Source organism: Periplaneta americana, chromosome 17, assembly GCF_040183065.1.
Source record: "Periplaneta americana isolate PAMFEO1 chromosome 17, P.americana_PAMFEO1_priV1, whole genome shotgun sequence".
In the NCBI taxonomy this organism is placed as follows: Eukaryota; Metazoa; Arthropoda; class Insecta; order Blattodea; family Blattidae; genus Periplaneta; species Periplaneta americana.
Genome location: NC_091133.1, coordinates 11,881,961 through 11,906,875, shown reverse-complemented (window position 1 = coordinate 11,906,875; position 24,915 = coordinate 11,881,961). Strand labels below are relative to the sequence as shown.

Here is a 24,915-nt window from a genome sequence, read left to right as displayed (position 1 = left end):
AGGAGTGTTGAAATTCCTGGTTGTGAACACAGTGAACATGAATCTAATTTGGAACTCGAGGAAGATGAAGATATACAGGGGAGTGTTGAAATTCCAGGTTGTGAACACAGTGAACATGAATCTGAATCAGATCTGGAGGAAGATCAAGGTACACAAGGGAGTGTTGAATGATTACAAAGTAAGCATATGAAAGTCACATCGATTTGTGTTGGGATTAGTGCACACAAAACTTTTAACTATGTCAGCTGTTACATTTGTGACTGCTTGTAGCTGTATATATATATATATAAATTGTATTATTATAATTATTATTATTATCATCATCATTATTCTTGTCTCGAAAAGAACAGGGCTCAAATATATATATATATATATATATATATATATATATATATATATATATATATATATATATATATATATACTAGGTTCAAAAAGTTCCCGGAATTTTACTACCATTTTTCGTATTAATGTATAACAAGGGATATTATACATTTGTTTTGTTGGTAACATTCATGATGTCATTTCCTTAAAGTTTGTTGATAATGGCAATTATTGGTTTTGAGTTGTAGGCAATTGTTTATCATAGTGTTTTGTTTGTTCGTCGCATTTTGTAATTATGTCCACAGAGCAAAGTACAAACATCAAGTTCTGTGTTTTGCTGGGGACATGATCAGTATGGCTGATGAAGATGGTGATTTCTTAAACAAAATGAAACTGGTGCTACTTGTACGACCCAGTCCCTAAACGACAGTCATCTGAGTGGAAATCGAAAACATCTCCTCGGAAGCAAAAATTTCCTAGGGACACTTCCAAAGGCAAAGTTATTTTAAATGTTATGTTTTATTTAACGACGCTCGCAACTGCAGAGGTTATATCAGCATCGCCGGATGTGCCGGAATTTTGTCCCGCAGGAGTTCTTTCACATGCCAGTAAATCTACTGACATGAGCCTGTCGCATTTAAGCACACTTAAAGCAAAGTTATGTTGGAAGTTTTCTTCGACTCTCAGGGTCTCATGCACCATGAGTTCATTCCAGAAGGTCGTACTGTAACGAAAGAATTGTACGTAGAAACCCTCCGTCGCCTCTGGGACGCAGTGAGAAGGAAACGTCCAGAAAAGTGGGTAGAAAACAACTGGTTCCTTATGCATGACAATGCACCTGCTCATCGCGCAATTATTGTAAAGAATTTTCTTGCCAGGCACAACATAACTGCTTTGGATCACCCACCATACTCTCCTGATCTCTCACCACCTGATTACTTTCTGTTTCCCCGTCTGAAAAGTCATCTGAAAGGACGGAGATTCAATGCTGAAGAGGTTATCGCAAACGCGACGAGAGCACTAAGACGGGTTTCACAAAATGGCTTCCAGGCCTGCTTCCAGGAACTCTACACGCGTTGGCAAAAGTGTGTTGTTGCGGAAGGCAACTGTTTTGAAGGGAATGCTGTAGAATAGTGTTTAAGGTACGTTGTTTCTATGATGCTAGCAAATTCCGGGAACTTTTTGAACCTAGTATGTATATATATATATAGTCTGTATTTATTAATATGTAATATATACATATTAATATATAATATAGCAAAGAATTCGCATATTTAGATAAAAAAAACTGATTTCTTGAATAATTAATTGTAGGTTGGACGAAATCCAATGTGCGAGTGATTGTGTAATAATTGGGCATGCGAGTGATGAAAGGTTAAATTGGAGAACTTTGATCCGAACAAATGTAACATTTGAAAATCCCTTTGGAGAATGAGAAGTTACATTTGTTCGGATAAAATTTCTGCACATTTAAAGGACAAAGCTAAAATTCTTTCACACATTTATTATGACTATTACACTCTTACTACGTCATACTACTTTTGACCAATATAACGGTACGAAAGGACGTATTTCAACCAATCATGGCTGCTTATCGCACAATTTTATCGCGTCCCTAGCATTTGTTTAATTTTATCGCGTCCCTAGCATTTGTTTAATTTTATCGCAACGAGCACAGAATACATAGAGTAGACACTAGCATATTAATACCATTGGACGGAGTGAAGCCGGTTTGATGGGCCTGACGCCATGTTGTTGCTACCAAAACATTGCAAAATAGCTATTACGTTATAAAAGAACTTATGATAATAGGAATTCCATATGTCGCTAATTTCCTGGAGGACTCACACTTCCTTGTTTGTTTCGTAATACAGAATCCCTAGGCACGTATTTTTAACAAAAATTGCAAAACTGTAATCGATAAATCACATATATACATATTTAAATTGACAGCTCTTCAAATTGCAGTATGGTATTTAATAGGTACTCTGGAAAGTTAAACAAACAATAATGATAAAAAAAGGAAGATAACAGTTTGACCTTATTTTGCTACTAGTCCAAATAAAAATGCTGGCCTATAATAAGTACTTTCATAGATTGAACCATTTGCTTCGATTTAATAATGAAACTTGCTTCTTTACGCAAATTATCATTCTCTTCCTTTTGCCAGTATTTCGTATAGATGTCCCGATTTTTGTTTAGAGAAAAAGTGGAATGCTCTTAACCATATAATATTTGATAGGCTCTTCGTTTATAGTATATAATTAGATTATAACGGCGAACAAAACTGAAGTTTTATTACCAAGTGGGTCAAGTTAGATCACGATGGAGTTAATGCAGCTACTAAATCTGCAAAGCATAAGTCTGATTTCGTGATTATAAAAATTAATTATAATAATATTAATACACTATTTCTTTTTCTTCATAAAACGAATACGTGCATTCGGTTGAAGAGAAACCTCGGTACACCTATTTTCTATAGCACGCGACACAAACTTCCAACACGGGTTGTTAGGTTAGCTTCGCTCGTAAATGCGAAGTGTACAAAGCGTAAGTCTGATTTAGTGATTATAAAAATTAATTACAATAATATCAATACACTAATCCTTTATCTTAATCAAACTAATACGTAAACAATACGAATCTAACCGACTAACTTAGGCTAAATCATTCATTACCGTATCTAGCCTACCGGCAATAAGTACATTTCACACATGCATATTTACCTGTGAAAAGTTATTCCAAGAATTTTTTTTTTGAAAACCTGTTTGTGCAGCCATACGCAGAACATGTAGGCATATTGAAATTAGTTAATTTATTAATTAAAACAACGATGCAACATCACAATCAACTGCCCATGTGCTAACCGGGAGCTCAATGTTTTGGTAGCATCATAATGGCGACTGTCCACAAAAGCGGCTTCACCTCCAAGCTGTTTATATCTACTCTATGCATTCTGTGCTCCTTGTATTCTGTGCTCGTTGCCTTGTTTTATCCAAAGAGTTTGTAATACTTACTAGAGACACATACCCGTGAGTGGCAGGCAAGGAAAATGTCACAAATTGAATCGGCTAGCATCCGCCATTAAAGGGAGTGTTTGCGGCGCGAAATTCGGAAACAGTACCACAATACATTGATGTAGCCTGGTGATAGACACTGTTTTAAACATCTTTTACCAAAGATGGATCGTGATTAAATAAATATGAATGGTAGAGGAGAGCTGTATTTATTGAAATATTATATGATTCATCTATGGCGATGTTAAAAAATAAATTATATGACCCATATATACTCGGGATAAGTAAGTGAAATATTGAACAATGGAAATGCCAACATGAATTTTCAATATTACTAGTATTGTGTAAGACCATAATAATAGATATCTACTGTAATAAAATAATCTATACTTTTGTCCTTTCATGCAAAGGAAGAGGAAGGTATATGGTGCTTAGAAAATGTTTAGTGGTGAAATATGAGATCATCATAATTCTGGAAACAATGATTTAAAACAAAATAAGGATAAATTTTTATCGTCATAAAACAATCTATTAATTCTACAGTTGACGACCATAGATTAGAGGTCAGTACAGGCTTTTTAATGCAACAGTAGTAATAGGCCTAGTAGTAGTAGTAATAGTAGTAGTAGTAGGCCTATAGTAACAGTAGGCCTAGTAGTAGAAGTAATAGTAGGCTTAGTATTAGTGATATTAGTAGGTCTAGTAGTAGTAACATAATAGAGGCCTAGTAGTAGTAGTAGTAGTAGTAGTAGTAGTAGTAGTAGTAGTAGTAGTAGTAGTAGTAGTAGAAGTAGTAGGCCTATTAGTAGTAGTAACAGTAGGTCTAGAAATAGTGGTAACAGTAGGCTTAGTAGGTAGTAGTAGTAGTAACAGTAGGCCTAGTAGTAGTGGTAATAGTAGGCTTATGAATAGTGGTAATAGTAGGCCTATGAATAGTGGTAACAGTAGGCTTAGTAGATAGTAGTAGTAACAGTAGGCCTAGTTGTATAGTAGCAGTACGCCTAATAGCAGTAACAGTAGACCTAGTAGTAGTGATAATAGTAGACCTAGTACTAGTGATATAATAAAGGCCTAGTAGTAGTAGTAGCAGTAGTAGTAGTAGTAGTAGTAGTAGTAGTAGTAGTAGTAGTAACAGTAGGCTTAGTAGGTAGTAATAGTAACAGTAGGCCTAGTAGTAGTGGTAATAGGCCTAGGAATAGTGGTAACAGTAGGCTTAGGTAGTAGTAATAACAGTAGGCCTAGTAGTATTAGTAGCAGTAGGCCTAGCAGCCTATTTGTAGCAGTAGGCCCAGCGGTAGTGGTAATAGTGCCTAGTATTAATGATGTTAGTAGGCCTAGTAGCAGTAGTAGTAATAGTAATACTAGTCCTAGTAGTAGTAGTAACAGTAGGCTTAGGAATAGTGGTAACAGTAGGCTTAGTAGGTAGTAGTAACAGTAGGCCTAGTATTGGTGCCATTAATAGTGGTAGTGGTGGTACTAGGCCTAGTAGTGGTGGTAATAGTAAGCCTAGTATTAGTGGTAATAGTAGCCCAAGTATTGGTGGTATTAGTATGCCTACTAGTAGTGGTGGTGGTAATAAATTGGTTGCCGTCGGCTATACTTTCAACAATAAACTAGAAGTACATACTGTACTAAACGGGAACATAAATTATTCCATTTATTCTGAAACAAAACAGTTTTATACAGATGCTGTCTGAGGATTTTCTTGTGCACTTTGCTATTACAATCTATTGTAATATGATGGCACCTAACCAATACATACATTGTTGAAATAAACCGTATAAACCTGATTAATGTGTTTCTGGAAAAGCTTTATCCAAGAAATGTTCCGACATTCTGTAAACACATTCAAAGGTGGAACTGCATTTAGAATATTCTTTCAATGCTTTCCTGGGCATCCTACAATAGTAAGCTATGTTAGAACAATTATTTGCGGCGCAGTATTTCACCATTTTCTTATTATTTCCCTTCATGTGTACTTATATACACTCATACTCCTCAAATTAGCATGAACTGCTCGCAATCCCGGCGAAGTATCAACTCCCTTTAATGGCGGCCGAACAGCGGTTCAAATTTGTACGCTACACTAGCGCCGTTGGTGTCTCTAGTTATATATTACAAACTCTTTGGTTTTATCGCGTCCCTAGCATTTGTTTCTTTGTTTGTTGCCAACATTTGAAACTGCGCTGGTCTGGACGTCAAAAAAAAAAAAAAGTATATATATAAAATTACAAACCACTCCAGTTGATGCACAGCAGTTTCAAATATGACTCGCATTGGCATTCAAGAACAAGAATTAATAAAAATCACTGATCATACCTATGCATCTTCTGAAATCCGATTTACAAATAAATGAAGAGCACCATTCGGAAATCCTGAATAAGTTGAATACATCATGTAGGCCTAAATCAACGAGTTTCACTTCTATTACGCACACGTCCAATATAGCATCAATTGAACCACCAACCATATTCAAATTTGAAAATTGTACATTCAATAATTATTCCTTTTAAAATTATTCATTCAGAAATCCTGAATAAGTTGAATACACCATGTAGGCCTAAATCAACGAGTTCCACTTCTATTACGCACACGTCCAATATAACATCAATTGAACCACCAACCACATTCAAATTTGAAAATTGTACATTCAATAATTATTCCTTTTAAAATTATTCATGTTTATTTTTATGTCATCGTCGTTAATTAAAACTTTTCTAACACTTGTGTATATTAGGTTATGTTACAGCTTCTGCTCTGAGAGGATAAAAAGAACTTCTGCTATATGATATTATGGATAGTCACGTATCAGAGATTGTTTAATATTAAGATTTATTGAATAGAAATCATTACAGTGTCTGTATAAAGACACTACTGCCATCTAGCATGCATCTAGCGTAATATTTGTAATGTTGAGATGGTACAATAATACATTTGAAGACAGTTTTATTTTCGTAAGTCAATATTTTATTGTATTGGAGTACTTCGTTACTTCTAATCTTTATATGCTTTCTTCTAATCGTGTAATAGTCAATTAAATCCCACTCGAGTTTTGATTTTCTCTAGGTAAATCAAAACGTCTAGTGAGATTACTGTTGATAAATCTCTTAATTCTCTGCTTTCTAAAATTGGCTTAGCATATTGGAAATTAATTTTCTTTCTCAAACCAGGCCATGAAATGTTTTCTATATAAATATTTTTATCTCCAAATGGAAGCAAAAAGGAGCAAAATTTTATTTTACTTATTTGTTTGAATTATCTCAAAGAATACCATCCTGAAATTAATGACACCACGTACGGTTCACTCTGTGTAGCTCATTTTGCAACAAAACGATTGGGAGCTCAGTTCTAATGCCACTCTAAATTACTACCAAATGCTCGGCATGACACTGTTCTTGCACTGAAAGATCGGGCATATTTTATAACATATGAAATAAGCAAAAAATTAATTTGACTAAAAAAAGAGGAGTCTGCCCCTTTTTGCAGGAAGCCCTTCAAATATGTAACTCTACCATACAAGCCGAAAAACTATGGTTCTGTTATGGTGATCATCGCCGAACGAATGTTGGCAGTGATAGCTCAACGTTGAACGTTATCCGAGTTGTTTTTCTTTCAGCGAACATCGTTCCATTTGCCATCGAAATTATTATACCCTTAGAATATTTGATTGTTCGAACTAAGTTTGGAGTCAATAACTCTGCTTCATCATTTAGCAATGGAGACCATTTTAGAGGTTATTTTTCTAGTACAGAAGGAAGGGCTAAATGGTATGAATCAGATACTTTGTTCTACTTAAGTCGCCCTGAGTGGCGCAGTTGGTATAGCCCTGGCTTCTGTGTCCGAGGTTGCGGGTTCGATCTCGGCTCAGGTCGACATTTAAGTGTGCTTAAATGCTACAGACTCATGTCAGTAGATTTAATGGCATGTAAAAGGACTCCTGCAGGACAAAATTCAGGCAAACGGGCAACGCTGATATAATGTCGGTAGTTGCGAGAGTCATAAAATAAACCATAATTTAATATTTTTTTTTTTGTTCTCCTTAAATGCCAGTTTAAATAGAGAGGCATTTAAATTATTGTCCGAGTGAGTGGTCTCTGTCACCAAATTAATTTCAACATTCGTTATAAATATTACCGGTTACTATATTCTATCTCTTCAATTTAAAACTAGTTACAAGACACACTTCATTACGATTTTAAAAAACTCTCATGAAAATTATTACATCATAGCAATCATAAAAATTGGAATTTCGGGGAATATGTCCCTTCATATCCTACATATACTTCCCTGTTCTATTCGTTTTTTTTTTTGTATAGACTTAAGGAAACGGTAATATTTAATTATTGTTCCTATAATGTATTGGAATATACATACAATTAGTCTACGTTCAAATACAGACACTTCACCATTCTAGCCTAAAACTTTCCCTCATTTCATTTTTATGAGTAACTGTATAGGCTAGTTATAGGAAGTCATTTCGTACAGGGCAGGATGACTGGAAACACGATTAATTGCAGTTTCATCATCTATTTGTGAGAAATTGCCAAATACACGATATTTTACTGCCATATTGTATTATCGTCTTTCGTTTGTTTTCTAAACGAACGACGATCATCTCTGTCAGTTTGAAGTCAATACAATTCAGAGTGATGAACACAAATGCAGATCGCCTTAGCCCGCGCTGAACCGTGATGAGTTTATAGTAGTGGTGAAGGCAGATGATCGACAAGTTCCATGCAGTGACGTCACCTTGATTACAGGAGTGCCAGGGAGCATGTGGCAATATGCAACAATAATAGGCCTGGTTACATTTTTTAAAGTTTCGTAAAGCATAGCAATAAAAATGATCAAGAGATCATCAAGGCACGGAAGAAATCACACAATAATAATAATAATAATAATAATAATAATAATAATAATAATTCGTTGAATTGTTACACCCAGCATACAATCAGGTTGCCAATGTACGATAGTATAAGGGAGGTGAGGAACCTCCTGGTCTCATAATAGCAGCAGTTCATGTTAAGAGTTGTGACCGGTCCAAATAGATGGAGCAGCTACAGCTAATGTATAACTATGTAAGCACTTGTTTTTGCATTACTGTGGTTGGAATAGTCAAAGCTTCACATTTGTTCAGTGCAGAGAAAAATTCAATCAAACATGCCACGATATAATACTTCAGAATTGCGTGTGCTTATAGAGGAGTTTGGTACTAAGTATTTTAGTATTAAAGAACAAACCATTTTTTGTAAAATATGCAAACAATCTTTAAGAGTGAGTAGACAGTGTGATATAAAGAGACATTGTGACAGCAGAAAACACAACGACAGTTTGAAACGATTGGAGATATCTCCGTATTCGGACACAACTTTGTGCGACCAATCGGAATTTCTGAGTGATTTATGAAATGTGATGGCGAGTGCAAATATCTCTTTAAGCAAAACATTTATTGAAAAATAAACCAACGGAAAACTTCCTTGCTAATCTACAATGTGGCAACACTATATGCCACTTTGTTATGACCGGATGTTAAAATGCATACAAAGCATGTAGGAGATAACAAAATTTGGGTTTCTGTTGATGAATCTACAGATTTTAAGGGCAGATATGTGGCAAATGTAATGGTTGGGATATTGCCACGTGATGAACCTGGTGAAACAATTCTATTGACATGTGAAGAGTTACAAAAAGTGAACGAAACCATAGCTGCTTTGTTTGAAAATGCATTGCATCTTTTATGGCCCAGTGGCATCAAGCGGGAAAATGTTCTTTTCGTTGCTGACACCGCTCCATACATGGTGAAAGCAGCAAAGGCGATACAAACTCTGTACCCGAAATTGATTCACTTGACATGTCTGGCTCATGGTCTACACAGAGTTGCGGAGAAGATTCGATTATTCTACAAGAATGTTGACAGTTTCATCTCGCATGTAAAGAAAATATTTTTAAAACCCCTTATAGTGTGTTGCTGTTCCAAACAATTGTCCCTGGAATACCCTTACCCCCGCAGCCAGTCTTGACCTGTTGGAAAACGTGATTTGATGCTGTTAATTATTATGCAGATTATTACGGTAAAATAATGGAGGTAATTGATGCATTGGATAACACAGACAGTTCCACTGTTGCAACTGTAAAATCATTAGGGGAGATCGGGGCTAGTTGTTATATTACGATTTTAAATCAACCGCTGGTTGTTATTCCTTTGTTCTCCACCAGGAGGTAGCACATATTGGGCTTACTCTTCCCTCCATCACTGGTCTGGCTACATTGAGTCTCGAGGCGTTGGTGTGAGCAGATGTGTTTTCTTTCCCTACGAGTAATTTTTTTGTTCTCTGAATATTCTTTCGTAGCTACAAGTATTTTGAAGAGTTCGATTCAAGATTTATACCAAATAAAACCTCTGGCATTCAGGTACGTAACAATGGCATGAAATCTTCAAACGAATATATTAGGTTATTCTTACTTAATATGAAATAAAATGGCGTAACACGGGACAAATTGTTACATTGAGCAAGGGGCAAGTTGTTACACTGTAACAACTTTCCCCGAAATATTTTTAGTCATCTATAATTAAAACTTGCAGGAATTATGAGAAATTATAAAAAGAAGACAGACAGAGGCAATACGCCTAAGGAAACATACATTGAAGCGGCAAAGGAAGTGCTAATTGGTTCATGCTCTCTACGGAAAGCGGCTCAGAAATACAATATAAACTTCATGACGCTACAGAGATTCTGTAAAAGATTTGAAAAAGGAAACAGTGGTGAGTAGATGATTTCAAACTATTACGCCTAAGCATAATAGAGTAAATTAATATATGATTCATTAGTTGAATGAATTAATTAAAAATAATATAATATTCATTGGTTGAATGAATGAATTAAAAATAGATAAGTAGATAAATTGAAAAATAAGTAAATATGTTTTCACGTTTTAAATAACGGAACCAATATTAAAATATACTTTATTTTATATTTACTCAACATAACGTGATTTTATTGCAATTAAATTAATATTCAAATTAATAAAATTAAATGTTCTTTTATTTTCAGAATCAGAACAGACATTTGTTCCAACTGTTGGTTATAAGCGACCACGTCAAGTTTTCTCTGATGAACAGGAGACGGAGCTTCAACAATACATCGAGAAAGCTTCGAAATTATATTATGGTCTGTCAACAAAAGAGGTGAGAAGTCTGGCATATCAGTATGCGGTTATGAATAATATTAATTTCCCAAGTGGTTGGAGTGATAACAGAACGTGCATCTACTGACTGGCTATCAGGATTTCTCAAAAGAAAGAACACTCTTTCTATCCGGACACCGGAAGCCACAAGTCTAAGCAGAGCGACGAGCTTCAACAGGCACAATGTGGAAACATTTTTCTCTAATCTGAGTGAAGTGTACGACAGATTTAAATTCCAGTGTCAAGACGTGTATAATGTGGACGAGACTACGGTTACAACAGTGCAAACTCCTACCAAAATTATAGCGAGGAAAGGCGTGAAACAGGTTGGTGCTGTAACCTCTGCGGAGAGGGGAACGCTAGTAACTATGGCAGTGGCTGTAAGTGCGAGTGGAAACTCAATACCGCCGTTTTTTGTGTTTCCTAGAAAAAATTTCAGGGATTACTTTATTGCAAATGGGCCAGAAGGGAGTGCAGGGTCTGCAAACAAATCAGGATGGATGACAGGTCAAGATTTCCAATCCTTCATGAAACATTTCATTCGCCATTCTAGGGCTACTAGAGAAAGACCAGTTCTCCTCCTTCTAGATAATCATCAGTCACACCTTGACATCCAGGTATTGAATCTAGCCAAAGAAAGTGGTGTAGTGTTTCTGTCTTTCCCACCACACACGTCCCACAAATTACAACCCTTGGACAGATCTGTGTTTGGCCCCTTTAAGAAATTTGTTAACAGTTCTTCTGATGCCTGGATGAAAAACAATGCCGGAAAAACCATGACCATTTATGACATTCCATCCATAGTGCGTCAGGCATTACCTAACGCAGTCACGCCAAAAAAACATCAAAGCTGGATTTCTAGTGACTGGAATATGGCCATTTAATAGAGACATCTTCACAGAAGAAGATTTCATGCCTTCTGCTGTAACTGATCGTCCATACAGAGAAGAAGAAGCTGCATGTTCTGCGGGAACTGAACTTCTAGAAACAACTTCATGTAATGACACGTGCAGCAGACCTTCAACTTCAAGACATTCCGATGAAACAGAGCCACTAGAGTCCTTTACCGACACAGAAGTTTGCAGTGCACCTTCTACATCAAATGTTGCTGAAGGTCAAACAACTCCGAAGAAAAACATTCATGTGAGTCCGGAAATATTGAGACCTTTTCCACACGCCTCTGCTCGTAAGACTACTCAAAAAAGGAAGACGAGGGTGAGTGCTGTACTAAGTGACACTCCCGTCAAAGCAGCGTTAGAAGCTGAGGCAGATAGGCGTAAGAAACCTGCAAAACGGTGTCAATTATTGCCTCAGGGACGTAGTAGAAGTAAGAAAACAAGAAAAGCCAAAGAGGACGATTCATCTGAGGAAGATGATGACTGTTTTTGTATTGAGTGTGCTGAGCCCTACTCCGATTCCAGACCACCAACTAAATGGCTTCAATGTACTAGATGTCGCGAATGGGCTCACGATCGCTGTGCCAAGTATAACAAATTTTATGTCTGCACAAACTGTAACTCCGATGATGAATACCATGATTCCTCATCAGAGTAGATCTAGATGCCAGAATTGCATCATTAATGTATCACTACTCAATAAATATCCATAAAATGACCATATCTGTAGTGTATTATTGTACTGCAAACCATGTAACAACTAACCCCATAGAGTGTAACAACGTGCCCCACGTTGGGGTAAGTTGTTACACTATACACATTGAAATATAAACTAACGTATTCATTAATTATATGATTTCACATCTAGGATAAAATTATGTTGTTGTACCTTAAACGTAACAATAACTTTTGACGTATGTATCTATAGAAAACTTGCAATGTGTTAAGAAATAAAAAATGTGTAAAAAATATGTAACAACTAGCCCCGATCTCCCCTACCTTCTGAACAGCTATTGGTAGATATTCTGTTCATTGATTCTAATTTTAAGCTCGTGTCCAGAAGCATCACTCTGTTAGAATCGTCTAAACTACAACTCTCAGAAGGCCTTAATATAGTGGATAAAGTAACACAAACCGTTATCAAAAATAACAATTCACGAATTTCAGAAAAAATGAAATGTAAGTTGTGAAACATTATTGCTAAAAATTCTGCCTATTCACAACTTCGTATTATAAATCATTTACTATCAGCTCAGTTGGTATAGCGTTGGTACGTTTAACCAAAGGTCCTGGGTTCGATACCCGGCCCCGGAACAATTTTTCCCTCGAAATTATTCAAATCAACTTTACAAGGAGTTATACCTCAAAGCTTGATTTGCATAACACACGTCACTGTTCGTTAACAGAAAAAAAAAACAATTTAAGTCACACAGAGTTACTGTGTACTCAGTGTTGGTTGCTTGAAGGTTGTCAGCCCACTTTGAGGTTAGTGGATATAGAGGGAAGAATTGGATCAGTGTCTGGTAGAGTTCCCGGGTAGCTCAGTTGGTAGAGCATTGGTACGTTTAATCAAAGGTCCTGGGTTGGATACCTGGCCCCGGAACAATTTTTCCCTGCAAATTATTCAAATCAATTTTACAGGGAGGTGTACCTGAAAGCTTGATTTGTATAATACACGTCACTGTTCGTTAACAGAAAAAACCACAATTTAAGTCACACAGAATTAGTGTGCACTCATTGTTGGTTGCTTGACTGTTGTCAGCCCACTTTCAGGTCTGTGGATATAGAGGAAAAATTTGGATCGGTGTCTGGTAGAGTTCCCGGATAGCTCAGTTGGTAGAGCATTGGTACGTTTAACCAAAGGTCCTGGGTTCGATACCCGGCCCCGGAACAATTTTTCCCTCCTAATTATTCAAATCAATTTTACAGGGAGTTAAACTTAAAAGCTTGATTTGCATAATACACGTCACTGTTCGTTAACAGAAAAAAAAACACAATTTAACTCACACAGAGTTGGTGTACACTCAGTGATGGTTGCTTGATGGTTGTCAGCTCACTTTGAGGTCTGTGGATATAGAGGGAAAATTTGGATCAGTGTCTGGTAGAGTTCACGGGTAGCTCAGTAGGTAGAGCGTTGGTACGTTTAACCAAAGGTCCCGGGTTCGATACCCGGCGCCACAACAATTTTTCTCTTGAAATTATTCAAATTAACTTTACAGGGAGTTACACCTGAAAGTTTGATATGCATAATACACATGACTGTTCGTTTGTTCGTTAACAGAAAAAACCACAATGTAAGTCACACATAGTTATCGTGCACTCAATTTTGGTTGCTTGACGGTTGTCAGCCCACTTTGAGGTCTGTGGATATAGAGGGAAAAATTGGATCGGTGTCTGGTAGAGTTCCTGGGTAGCTCAGTTGGTAGAACATTGCTAAATTAAACCAAAGTTCCCGGGTTGGATACCCTGCCCCGGAACAATTTTTCCCTCGAAATCATTCAAATCAACTTTACAGGGAGTTATACCTGAAAGCGTGATTTGCATAATACACGTCACTGTTCGTTAACAGAAAAAAACCACAATTTAAGTCACACAGAGTTAATGTGCACTGAATGTTGGTTGCTTCACGGTTGTCAACTCACTTTGGGGTCTGTGGATATAGAGGGAAAAATTGGATCGGTGTCTGGTAGTGTTCCCGAGTAGCTCAGTTGGTAGAGCGTTGGTACGTTTAACCATAGGTCCCGGGTTCGATACCCGGCCCTGGAACAATTTTTCCCTAGAAATTATTCAAATAAACTTTAGAGGGAGTTATACCTGAAAGCATAATTTGCGTTTTATGTACATTACTTACAAAGTAATAAGGTGTTAAATATTTCGGACTTCTTTTTGAAGAAGGGTATGAGCTTCCTGTCGATATGTCGTTTTTTATTTTGTAAAACATTTATCAGATTCAGTTATTCTTCACACGTGTTTGAAGCTTGTAACAACCTGTTTCAAATTGTTGGGACGCGGAGAATGTCCAGGTAGCCGAATAATTACACATTACCATTCGTTTATTTCTACTGATTCTTGAAATTGTCAATTAATAAATGAATCGCCCCATGCAGAAAGGGCCTCAGTCCATTAGACCTAGTTTTAAGAAAACTAAAGAAAACATTCTGTACACTGTACTCCTTTCTGCATAGAACCACAATCTACTATATACAGTCACGAAGCTTGAGTTTTGAGGGTGCTAGAAACAATAGACTGTGACGGTTCTATTTTGCATTGCCTGTAATGAGGCGATATTAGCGATCCTAGTGTTGAGCAACTACCTAATGTTTGCAATTTTTACTACGTATTGAGCTTCGCGACTGTATATACTAGACTGTGATGAAACTCTGAGCCTGACGCTTCAATTTCTATCTTTCCAAGCATTGGACTTAATTCCGTTCTGCACAGGCCGATGGAGCCACTCATAAAGGTATGATTTTCATCGATATCTCGTTTTTCAAAATTTGTGAATGAAGCCCTTTCTGCATTGGGCGATTCAAATGTTCATAAGTTTTGCTTCTGCTTATTGTTAACTCTTTTCGTATTATCAATGAGGCTAAATCAAATTTTGAAAGATAAAAATATTACACACTTTATTCGTTGTATAAGCATTTATACTTTTGTGTTGTGTAATATGCATGGCCGGACTTTATCGTTGACGGCGCGAATGTTTTTGTAATGTACGGTATGTTTGGTTAATGTAATGTAGTCGCTGTTTTATTAAGAACCTTTATGAAACCACAGGATTTTCTTTTTCTGTCATATATTGTTTTTTTATATTGTGTTATATATGATGTGTGGAAGTTTTATTGGTAGAGTGAATATTTGGACGCTTAAAGTTAGAGGGCCTAGATTTTTTTCACCATTTGTTTAGATATTCAATGCAAATTTCATAGGAATGGATTACATTTTCATGAAAATTTTTACATTCTGTATGGAACCCATTATCATAAATAAAAATTTAATGACTCTTTTACTTTTAGTGGCAAGAAATCATTTTTCAGCCTATTATACAAAGAAACGAGAACTGACATGAGCAAGTCATAGACTTCCACTATAGAATTATGTTCCCTTTCAGCACTTGAATTTTAGTGTGGAAGATGTATATTATCGAATGAAGAAACCAAAGAGAACTTATTTAAAAAAAAAAAAAGACCTTATCATCACTGGCACAGTTTTAAATGGCTGGGACATGAAATATGGTTTCACAGTTGTGAACATTTTAATTAGCCTTTCGAAAGGAGGAAATAAGCTTAACCATCTTGTTTTAGATGAACTCAGAAGTTATTGATAGTTTCTATCAATAAATTCACAAAGTCCTTCAGTTCCTCTGTACAAACTGTATAGATACTGAAATAATTGAAAACTTTTAGTAACTTACTGTATAATACTCTCCACATCGATTGGAAAACTGTCAGCACCATGTTGGAGTTGTGGAATATGTGAGTGCGACAGCCTAAATCAAGTTGCTGTTCCAGTTATGTAAGTTCGGTAAAAAAATTATTTTATTTATTTATTTTTTTTGGGTGGTTGACACCCCCGAAATTGACATTATCATTGTCTCCAGAGAAGGCTATGCATTTGGAGGAAATTTTGTGTTTTGCCAAGCTCTCTGTAATATATATGTGAATATAGTTTGAGATTTTTCATTACTACAGATGTCTAACTCAATAAATTTGTTTGTATACCATTCTTCTCCCAATCAAAATATTTTATGTCTATTGGAAACAATTTGGGGGTTTTCCCTCAACCCAATACGAGCAAATGCTGGGTAACTTTCGGTGCTGGACCCCAGACTCATTTCACCAGCATTATCACCATTTCATTCAGACGCTAAATAACCTAGATGTTGATAAAGCGTCGTAAAATAACCCAATAGGCCATGGAAACAATTTGAAGGCACTGTGATTGCTAGTATCAGTCGAAATACCGAAATATGGTATTTTTTCATCCAAAGCTTCAATAACAGTAGAAACAGAATAAGGTGCGAGAATGTTATTTACAGTAGCTTCCGTCTTGGTTCTGTCTCAGCTAGTGTTTTTTTTTTTTTCTTCCAGAGTCTGAAAACAAAACTTTAGTTAATTTCATGGTGCAGTCCATGGATTTTTATGACTGATGGTGGTGTACTGTGTGAAACGTCATTGTCGCTTCTACTGGACGAGCATTCTTTTGAGCGGAACTTATGGTGGTTGCCATAAAAGTTTCGACATTTCGTGAAGTACTAATTATTCTAACAAATTTTCTGTGTTCTTAACTACCAATATAGGTGTCAAGATTCCTTCCCCCTTAGGCCTATTTCCTATGTACACAAAACTGTCTCACACATTACACTTTGCTTCGTTTCCTTTAAAACGCGGATATTTCACCGCCAGTTTTTTTTTTTTCGGAAAATTTGCACTCTATTCTTTTTAGCAATACAACCACCTACTGATAACATTTTATATTTCAAGTTTCTACACTAGACACTAATACGTTGAACTAATCCAGTAACATAATAGTTTTAGTGGTACGGATATTAGGATTACTTATCACATTCACAGCAAGCTGTTCTGTGCTCACATGACTGAGTTCTGTAATTCCAAATTCCCGATTCTCCCACTCGTCACAGTACAACAGAATCAAGCATCAATGAGAAACCTACTTGATTCAAGGTGTATTGCATCATCAGAAGGGCAGCTGGCTTTTGGCAGGTCAAAGGTCTCAAAGTCTCATGACTCAAGCTTCGACAGGATAGATGTTATTCCCCGTCATTTGTGTCACTGGCAGTGAGTCACTACTCTATTTTTCGCTCTTCCGATAAACTCTAACAATAATATTCGTCACAATATCTCACATTATTCAATATTAGATTAGAAGATTAGATTAGAAGTTTAGATCTTTATTAGCTGATAGAATTACGATTCTTGGCGTCGTCAATACACAAGAAAAATAACAATATAATACAAATAATATAATACAATATAATACAATACAACATAATACAATATAATATAATATAATACAATACAATATAATACAATATAATATAAATAAACTTAATTCTAAAGAAGCTTAACAAATTGATACTAAATGATATGCAAAAAAAATTCTTAAATATATATGCTCAGCTCGATCTTCAGTCTCCACTGTTCCATCCAGTCTCTTCTCTGTTTAATTTTCCTTCTCTTGTCTTCAACTTTGGTTACCTGGATCATAAAATCAAGGGCAGTATCAAGGAGAGAACGTGAATTACTAAGATTTTAAATTTAGATATTCATTTGTGCACAACGGCATATGTGTTAATAAAATGTTATTTACCTCCTTTTTTTTTTTTTAATTTTCTTATGTTAAGTTCTTTGATTTTTTGTGAAAGTTTATTATATAAATTGCTGCCTCTATGTGATACGCTGTTAAGACATCTGGTAAGCCTGTGGTAATTGAAATCTATGTTTTGGGATGTTATGGTGTTATACTCATGATAGGTTGAACTTGTTTTAAAGGAATCTATGTGTTGATGAATAAAGCACACTATTTCTAAAATATATACGCAGGGTACAGGTAAAATTTTTTGTTCTCTGAAAATTGTTATACTTTCAGTTGAAATAGGAACATTTTAAATTATTTTAAGTATTTTTTTTCTGCAATTTGAGGACTTGTGCCACTTTTGGTGAAGATCCCCAAGTAATAACGCCATATGATAATACTGAATGAACATATCTAAAATAGATTGATATTAAAAGTTCCATGGGGAATATCTTCGCAACGACTCGAAAAGCATAACATAAGCGATTCAGCTTTTCAGTTAGATGTTGTAGACCTATATGCTTTTCCCATGTCAGACTGGAATCTATCCATATACCTAAAAATTTAGTACATTCTACTTTCTTAATTGTGGTATTATTAAGTACTATGTGAATCTGATCAGATGGATATTGCAGAAATAATATCCATTTAAGCCTATTACTTTTGCTAGCCATTGTTCTAGTTTTGTTGAGCCCTGCCCGACATCGTAGCTGTTCGTTTAGTATGTCACTTCGTCCGACAGAGTGCTCTCAGACGTCATATTATAGATAGCGCTATGAATCCCTTCATTTTCTTATCCAAACTATCCTATGGGCCGGTTGATTACGTCAGACGAGGAGAAAAGGAAAGCGAGTTTACTTGCTTATGTGCAGTCATATGTTACTTCACTCTGGACCCGGAGGCCGTAGGGGTAACATCACTCAGGGGTTGGAGTCGGTATTGATAACATCACTCAGGGGTCGGAGCCCGTATTGACATCACTCAGGAGCTGCAGGCCGTAGGGATAACATCACTTAGGAGCCGGAGCCCGTATCGACAGTTTCATTCAGGCACTCGACTTGCACTCGAGAAATAGAGCTCGAACTGTATTCTACTTTGGTAACTTAAGTTCATCCTGGTAGATTGTTCGAGAATAGTATGTCATTATATTTCACTTGAGTATTTACGGACTTTATGGAACCTTGTTTGAAATGAATATATATTTTGGGATTTAGCGCGGTATTAGTTGTATCAGATGTGTAATTATTGGAGCAGGCAAATTTGGGTTGTGATATTCTCATTTTTTGGTTATGTGTTTGAGATATTGTGCGGGATCGTGTATTGGAAATCACTCGCTGATGATACGTCTTTAGTTAAGTAATTGCGATTACGTGAAGTGATGTATTGTGATATTGTAGGCTATATTGTATTAGGGGATTACGTGAGGAAATATGATTTGATATGTGAGGTTTTGATCTTCCAAGACGGTTTGGGTGATAGTGTAGTGATTACGATCTCTTGGCTTACATCGTATTAGACGCTGTAATGAACTAGAATAGTATGGGCCTCATTTGTCTATTCTAGTACTTGCTACTCCATTTTGGTTATTATTGGTTTCCACGCCGGTATTCAGGAATCGAGTGCATTGACTTTCCGTTGCTATTCAAACGATCATTGGTATTTGAAATTATCGTCGCTTACTTATCACCAGGGAACGGATTTATATGGACTAAAAATATATGAAATATGTAAATATATATGTAGTTATTTTTACCAAAATATGGAATTAAATATGGATTTTTACCAAAATATGGAATTAAATATGGACTTAAAATTATAAAAAAATGACTATGTACGTTAAATATTGGTACATTTTAATCAAACTAAACAAAAAATATAATGGACGTACCTTATCTTCCAATGTAGTTTCAACAAAACACAATTTTTATTGTCTGTTACCATAACAATAGGTTACAAACATTTCTTTCAAGTGCTGAAAAGTGAATCTTCTTCTATTGTCTCTGAGGATAGATTTATACTGACTAAAAGAGCGTTCGACGTCACAAGAAGTAACTGGTACATAATTCAATTTCACAATGTCTGCTGGGGATAAGTCCAAGTTAATCTTCACTGTTGATTCACCACTCATCACAGCAACAACCTTTTGTAGTTCTTCATATCCAGGGTTTTTTGAAAGTACAGTGTCCACCTTAGCTCTTACTGCATCTGCAACTTTACCTCTACCACGATTCAGTTGTTCCACAGTACTATTTATAATTTCAAAACTTTCAGATAGTGAAAGGTGCCTATTTTGGAGACTTTTGAGCGTTTTTATGATGCATGAAAATGTATGCTGAATGTGAGCTAAGTCATTCTTCACACTTATGTCACAGGTAACTGTTTTCGCAGTATCAATTGAGACTGCATCTTCAGAGTCCAATGCAAGGAGAACATTGTTAATAGAGTCTATATGTTCGGCATAATATTCAACTGCTTCTAGCCATGTACCCCATCTAGTTAAAATTGGCTTTGGTGGCAATGGAATTTCAGGGTACATTTCTTTCAACACGTTAACTCTACTGGGAGCTTTGAGAAATACTTTTTTCACTGATGAAATCAACAAATCTACTTTAGGGAAATTGTCTCTGACCACTTCTGCCACACGATGAAATGCATGCGCCACACAAGTAAAATGAGTCAATTTAGGATATACAACAGATAATGCTTGTCCAGCTTTGACCATATAAGGGGCAGCATCGCTAATAAAGAATAACACATTATCGTACATAATACCCTTTGGCCACAGGATACCCATAGCTTCGTTGAACAGTTTAACTATAGTTTTGTTATTGCACTTTTCTAGAACATCACAATGTAAAAGAATTCGTTCAGAATATTGTTCACTTAACAAACCGATAACTACATTACCAACAAGTCTACCTTCTTTGTCGGGAGTCTCATCAATGGAAACCCAAATTGAACTATCTTTAATTTCATCTCTTATCTTCTGTATTGTCTCATCGTAGATGGATGGAGCATACGTCTTCCTAAGTGTTGACTCATCCGGGATTGTATGTTGAGTATATTTTTCAAGGAATTCCCTGAAGACCTTATTCTTTAGTTTGTAGAGAGGAATATCAGCAGAGATGAGAGAACGGCACAGGTCGATGTTAAACTCAGATCTTACATTCGATGTTGTTGGTTGTGTTAAAAACAATTGTCTCTGCTTGGAATTTAGTTGTTTGTTGGCCTGATGTTTACTAGTTGTAATGTGTTGTTGCACCAGGAACTTTTGTGTAGATGATACTGCACACTGACACAAATTACAAAATAATATTTTATTGTCAGTTGATAAACCATCTTCTTTAAATTCTGAAATGTAACTTGTTAGTTTTGATTTTAAATTGACTGAATGACGTACTTTTGGCATATTTACCGTCTTTATAGTATGATTTACAAAACTGAACCTATGTGTACTCTGACTGGCATTTAACTGTTGAGCTGCACAACTGAAGTCTGTTAAAAATTTTAAATTAAATTAATACAGTTTTGTAACTTACTTTCCCATTGTTGATAGGACTGCTAATTTTCAAATAACTCTGATGTTAAAGGGATTACTGAACATGTGTTTAAATCTCTATTGTTGAAATGTATTTTTAAAAGTTAATGGAATTTTGTTTTGTTTTATTGTTAAACCTAATATAATATGGACTGTTTTATATGAAATATGGAAAATATATGGAAATTAACGAAAATATGTACTAAACTCTAAAATATGGAAAAATATGGAAAATAAAAGTAGGATTTTTCAACCCTACACATTGTGAAACATAAAGATAATGCAAAATATAAATTATATTAGCTTTATAAGTAAATATGTATTTACATATAAATCCTTTCCCTGCTTATCACATATCGTATCTCTCTCTCTCTCTTGGGCATTGTTTAATTGTAAAGTACAGAGATTGTTGTTAGTGCTATCTGCACAGTTTATGTGAGACGGGTGTGGAATTGGTAATGTATATAGTGATCAGTCATGTGACGGTCCGTACTGGGTAAATTCTTTGTGTCATACTGAGTTCATGTGTATGTTGAGTTTGGTTAATGAGATGTTATGTTATCTATGAGTGAATGGGCCATGTGTTATGAGTTAGTGTACTGACTGGGCGTTCATGTTGAGGTTTATATCTAGTTGGATATATATATATATATATATATATATATATATATATATATATATATATTGAGAGAATATTTTAATGACTAAATGATTAATGGGTCAGAATTGATTATTGAGAGATGGGCGTATTAGATTGTATTACGACTCATAAGTATGTTTGTCCCAGTGTAGTTAAACTCTCCACGATTCAGTCATTGCTTTGGTACTTATTCAGATTAACTTGTTATATTTACATTCATTTAATTTCATACTTATATGTTATTTCATGTATCATTCATGTATATTGTTATCTATTATTTTTAATTATATCTGTTATACAAATTCACACTATTTATTTCTAAAAGTCTTCCACTGCGCACATCTAATCTTCCAATGTACCATCCACCTGGCGAATAACAGCCACTATAAGAAGTAGTAGAGGAGGAGAGGATGATCGTACACCACCTACCTCCTCCTCCTCATTGTTGATGTTGCATTAATTTTTATTTGCAAGTTCTCTTTCTTAATATCACTCAGTAGCTATTAGCCTATATTTGTGTCATCTGCAAATAAGACAGCTTTTCCTTCAGTTATATTTAACGAGAGATCATTTATGTGTAGAAGAAATAATATTGGACTAAGAATTTAACCGTAAGGGACATCATGGGGCATAGGAACGGATTTTGATTTTACTGAGTCATTTTGTACAACCTATTTCCTATTGCTTAAATACAGTGAACCAGTTTCTTGCTAATCCCCTTATGCGAAATTGATGTAATTCCCAGATTAGAATTTCGTGATAAACCATGTCAAATGCTTTGCTAAGGTCCCGAAAAATTCCAGCAGTTTGTTCTTTATTGTTCTTAGCATTGAGGATTGATTCCATAAACGATATTATAGCATTATTGATTCCTTTACCTTTTCTAAAACCAAACTGAGAATTTGACAGTATATTATTATATTCTAGGAATGAGACTAATCTGTTGTACATAACCTTTTCAAGGACTTTCGAGAGACCTGATAATAGGGATATAGACCTATAGTTCTCTATGTTTTTGTTTACCTCCCTTCTTAAAAATTGGGCAAATTTTTTGCTACTTTAAAGATCTCAGGAAATTTACCAGCAACTAAAGGTAAATTACAAATGTCTGCCATTGGCAGTGCTAGAAGATGAGTACAAGCTCTCATTACTGCATCTGAGATTTCGTCAATTCCAGATGCCAGGCTATGTTTCAGGTTTCCCATTATTTTGTGAATTTCTTTTGTGGTTACTGGTTTTAAAAGAATTGTGTTTCTGTTTCCTATATGTTGAAAGGTTGGCTCCTAAAGTTTGTGTACCATTTGCTAAGTAGTTATTAAATGCTTCAGCTAATTTATGTAGACTCTTAATTAAACTACCGTTATTTAATAATTCAATATTGACTTTTGCTTTGTTTGATTTTTTCCCGTGTTCCCTTTTTATCACATCCCAAATTTCTTTATTTTTTTTTTATTATCTGCTCTCAAAATGAAGTCCTGATTGAATAATTTCAAGGAAAAATTCTTCTGGGGCCGATTGTCGATCCCGGGAGCCTTTGCTTAGCGCATGAATGTTCTACTGACTGAGCTACCCCTCAGCTACCCTTAGGGATAGATTAGTTGGAAGAACATTCATGCGCTAAGCAAAGGGTCCCGGATCGATACCTGGCCCCAGAACAATTTTTCCTTGAAATTATTCAAACCTGCTTTGCAGGGATCTACTACCTGAAAGCCAGATTTGCATAAAGTCCTGATTGAATTTTAATTTTGCTTTATGTATTGCTTTTTTTTTAAGAATGTTACAGTATGTTTCATAATACAGTTTGAGATTTAAATCTTTTGTATATTGACATATATTATGTAATTGTCTTTTCCTTTTACAAGAAATTATGATTCCTTTCATTATCCAGTTTTTTTTATTTATTCTTTTGGTTTGCAGAAATAACTTTTTTTTAATTGGAAATGCGATATTGAAGTAATGTGTTATGGTACAGTGTTAATGAATTCCACTGATTTTTCTTATAGCCTACATCGGTTTTGTTAAACACGTAAAACCAGTTTTCTGTTAGAAGCATAGATGTGAAGTATTGTATATCTGACTCATTAAATGATCTCTTATAGCTGATAGACTTATTACTAGCTTTAAGTGTAGCATTTGCTTCTAATTTTATATGTAAAAGTGTAGCATTAATGTCTGAGATTCATTTCCTATTTTTATATTTTCTGCTGAAAATGAGTAAAAAGCATTATGGTACCGGTATCAATAACTATTTGATCCATACATTTCCATGATGTAGGGGTTATACGTGTGGAAGAATCTATCAATCAATCTATCAATATTCCCATCATTCCTAGGTAGAACATAGGGCTCTCAGAAAGCTTCTCCATCTGACTCTATTCCTGGCCAACCCCTTAATCTCACTCCATGTCTTCCCCATCGTTTTTACTTCTGTGAGAACAGTTCGTTTCCATGTTATCTTGGGTCTGCCAATTCCTCTGCTGCCCTGCGGATTCCAATCCAATGCCTTCCTGGCGGGGTCATCTGGAGGTCGGCGAAGTGTATGTCCCAGCCATCCCCACTTCCTATGCCGAATTTCAAATTCAACTGGTTTTTGTTTAGTTTTTAACCATAGGTTTTCGTTGGATATCTGGACCGGCCAAAATATTTTTAATATGTTTCTCAAACATCTCTTAATAAAAACTTATAGTTGATTGATAATAGTTTTAGTTATTTTCCAGGTTTCACAGCCATATAAAAGCACGGATTTGACATTTGTGTTAAAAATTCTCAGTTTAGTATTTATTGTATAGGCAGCACTCTTCCATATAGGGTTTAGCAGCCCAAAGGCATATCTTGTCTTTAGTCTTACTCTCACATCGCTATCTGTACCACCATTGTGGGAGACTATACTGCCTAAATATGAGAATTCCTTCACATTTTCAATTACGCCGCTGCTTAGAGTTAGAAGAGTAGGTTGATTGGTACCTATGCGCAATTCTTTGGTTTTATTAATATTGATTT

At 35.5% G+C, this 24,915-nt stretch overlaps 1 long non-coding RNA gene across 1 annotated transcript; it reads left to right on the top strand.

The window, feature by feature from the left end:
• Positions 1–535: 535 nt before the first annotated feature.
• Positions 536–19,636, top strand: LOC138693246 (uncharacterized). Its single transcript, XR_011330262.1, has 3 exons — positions 536–9,752; positions 9,925–10,104; positions 10,394–19,636. It is a non-coding gene; the product is annotated as an uncharacterized lncRNA (long non-coding RNA).
• The last annotated feature ends 5,279 nt before the right edge of the window (positions 19,637–24,915 follow it).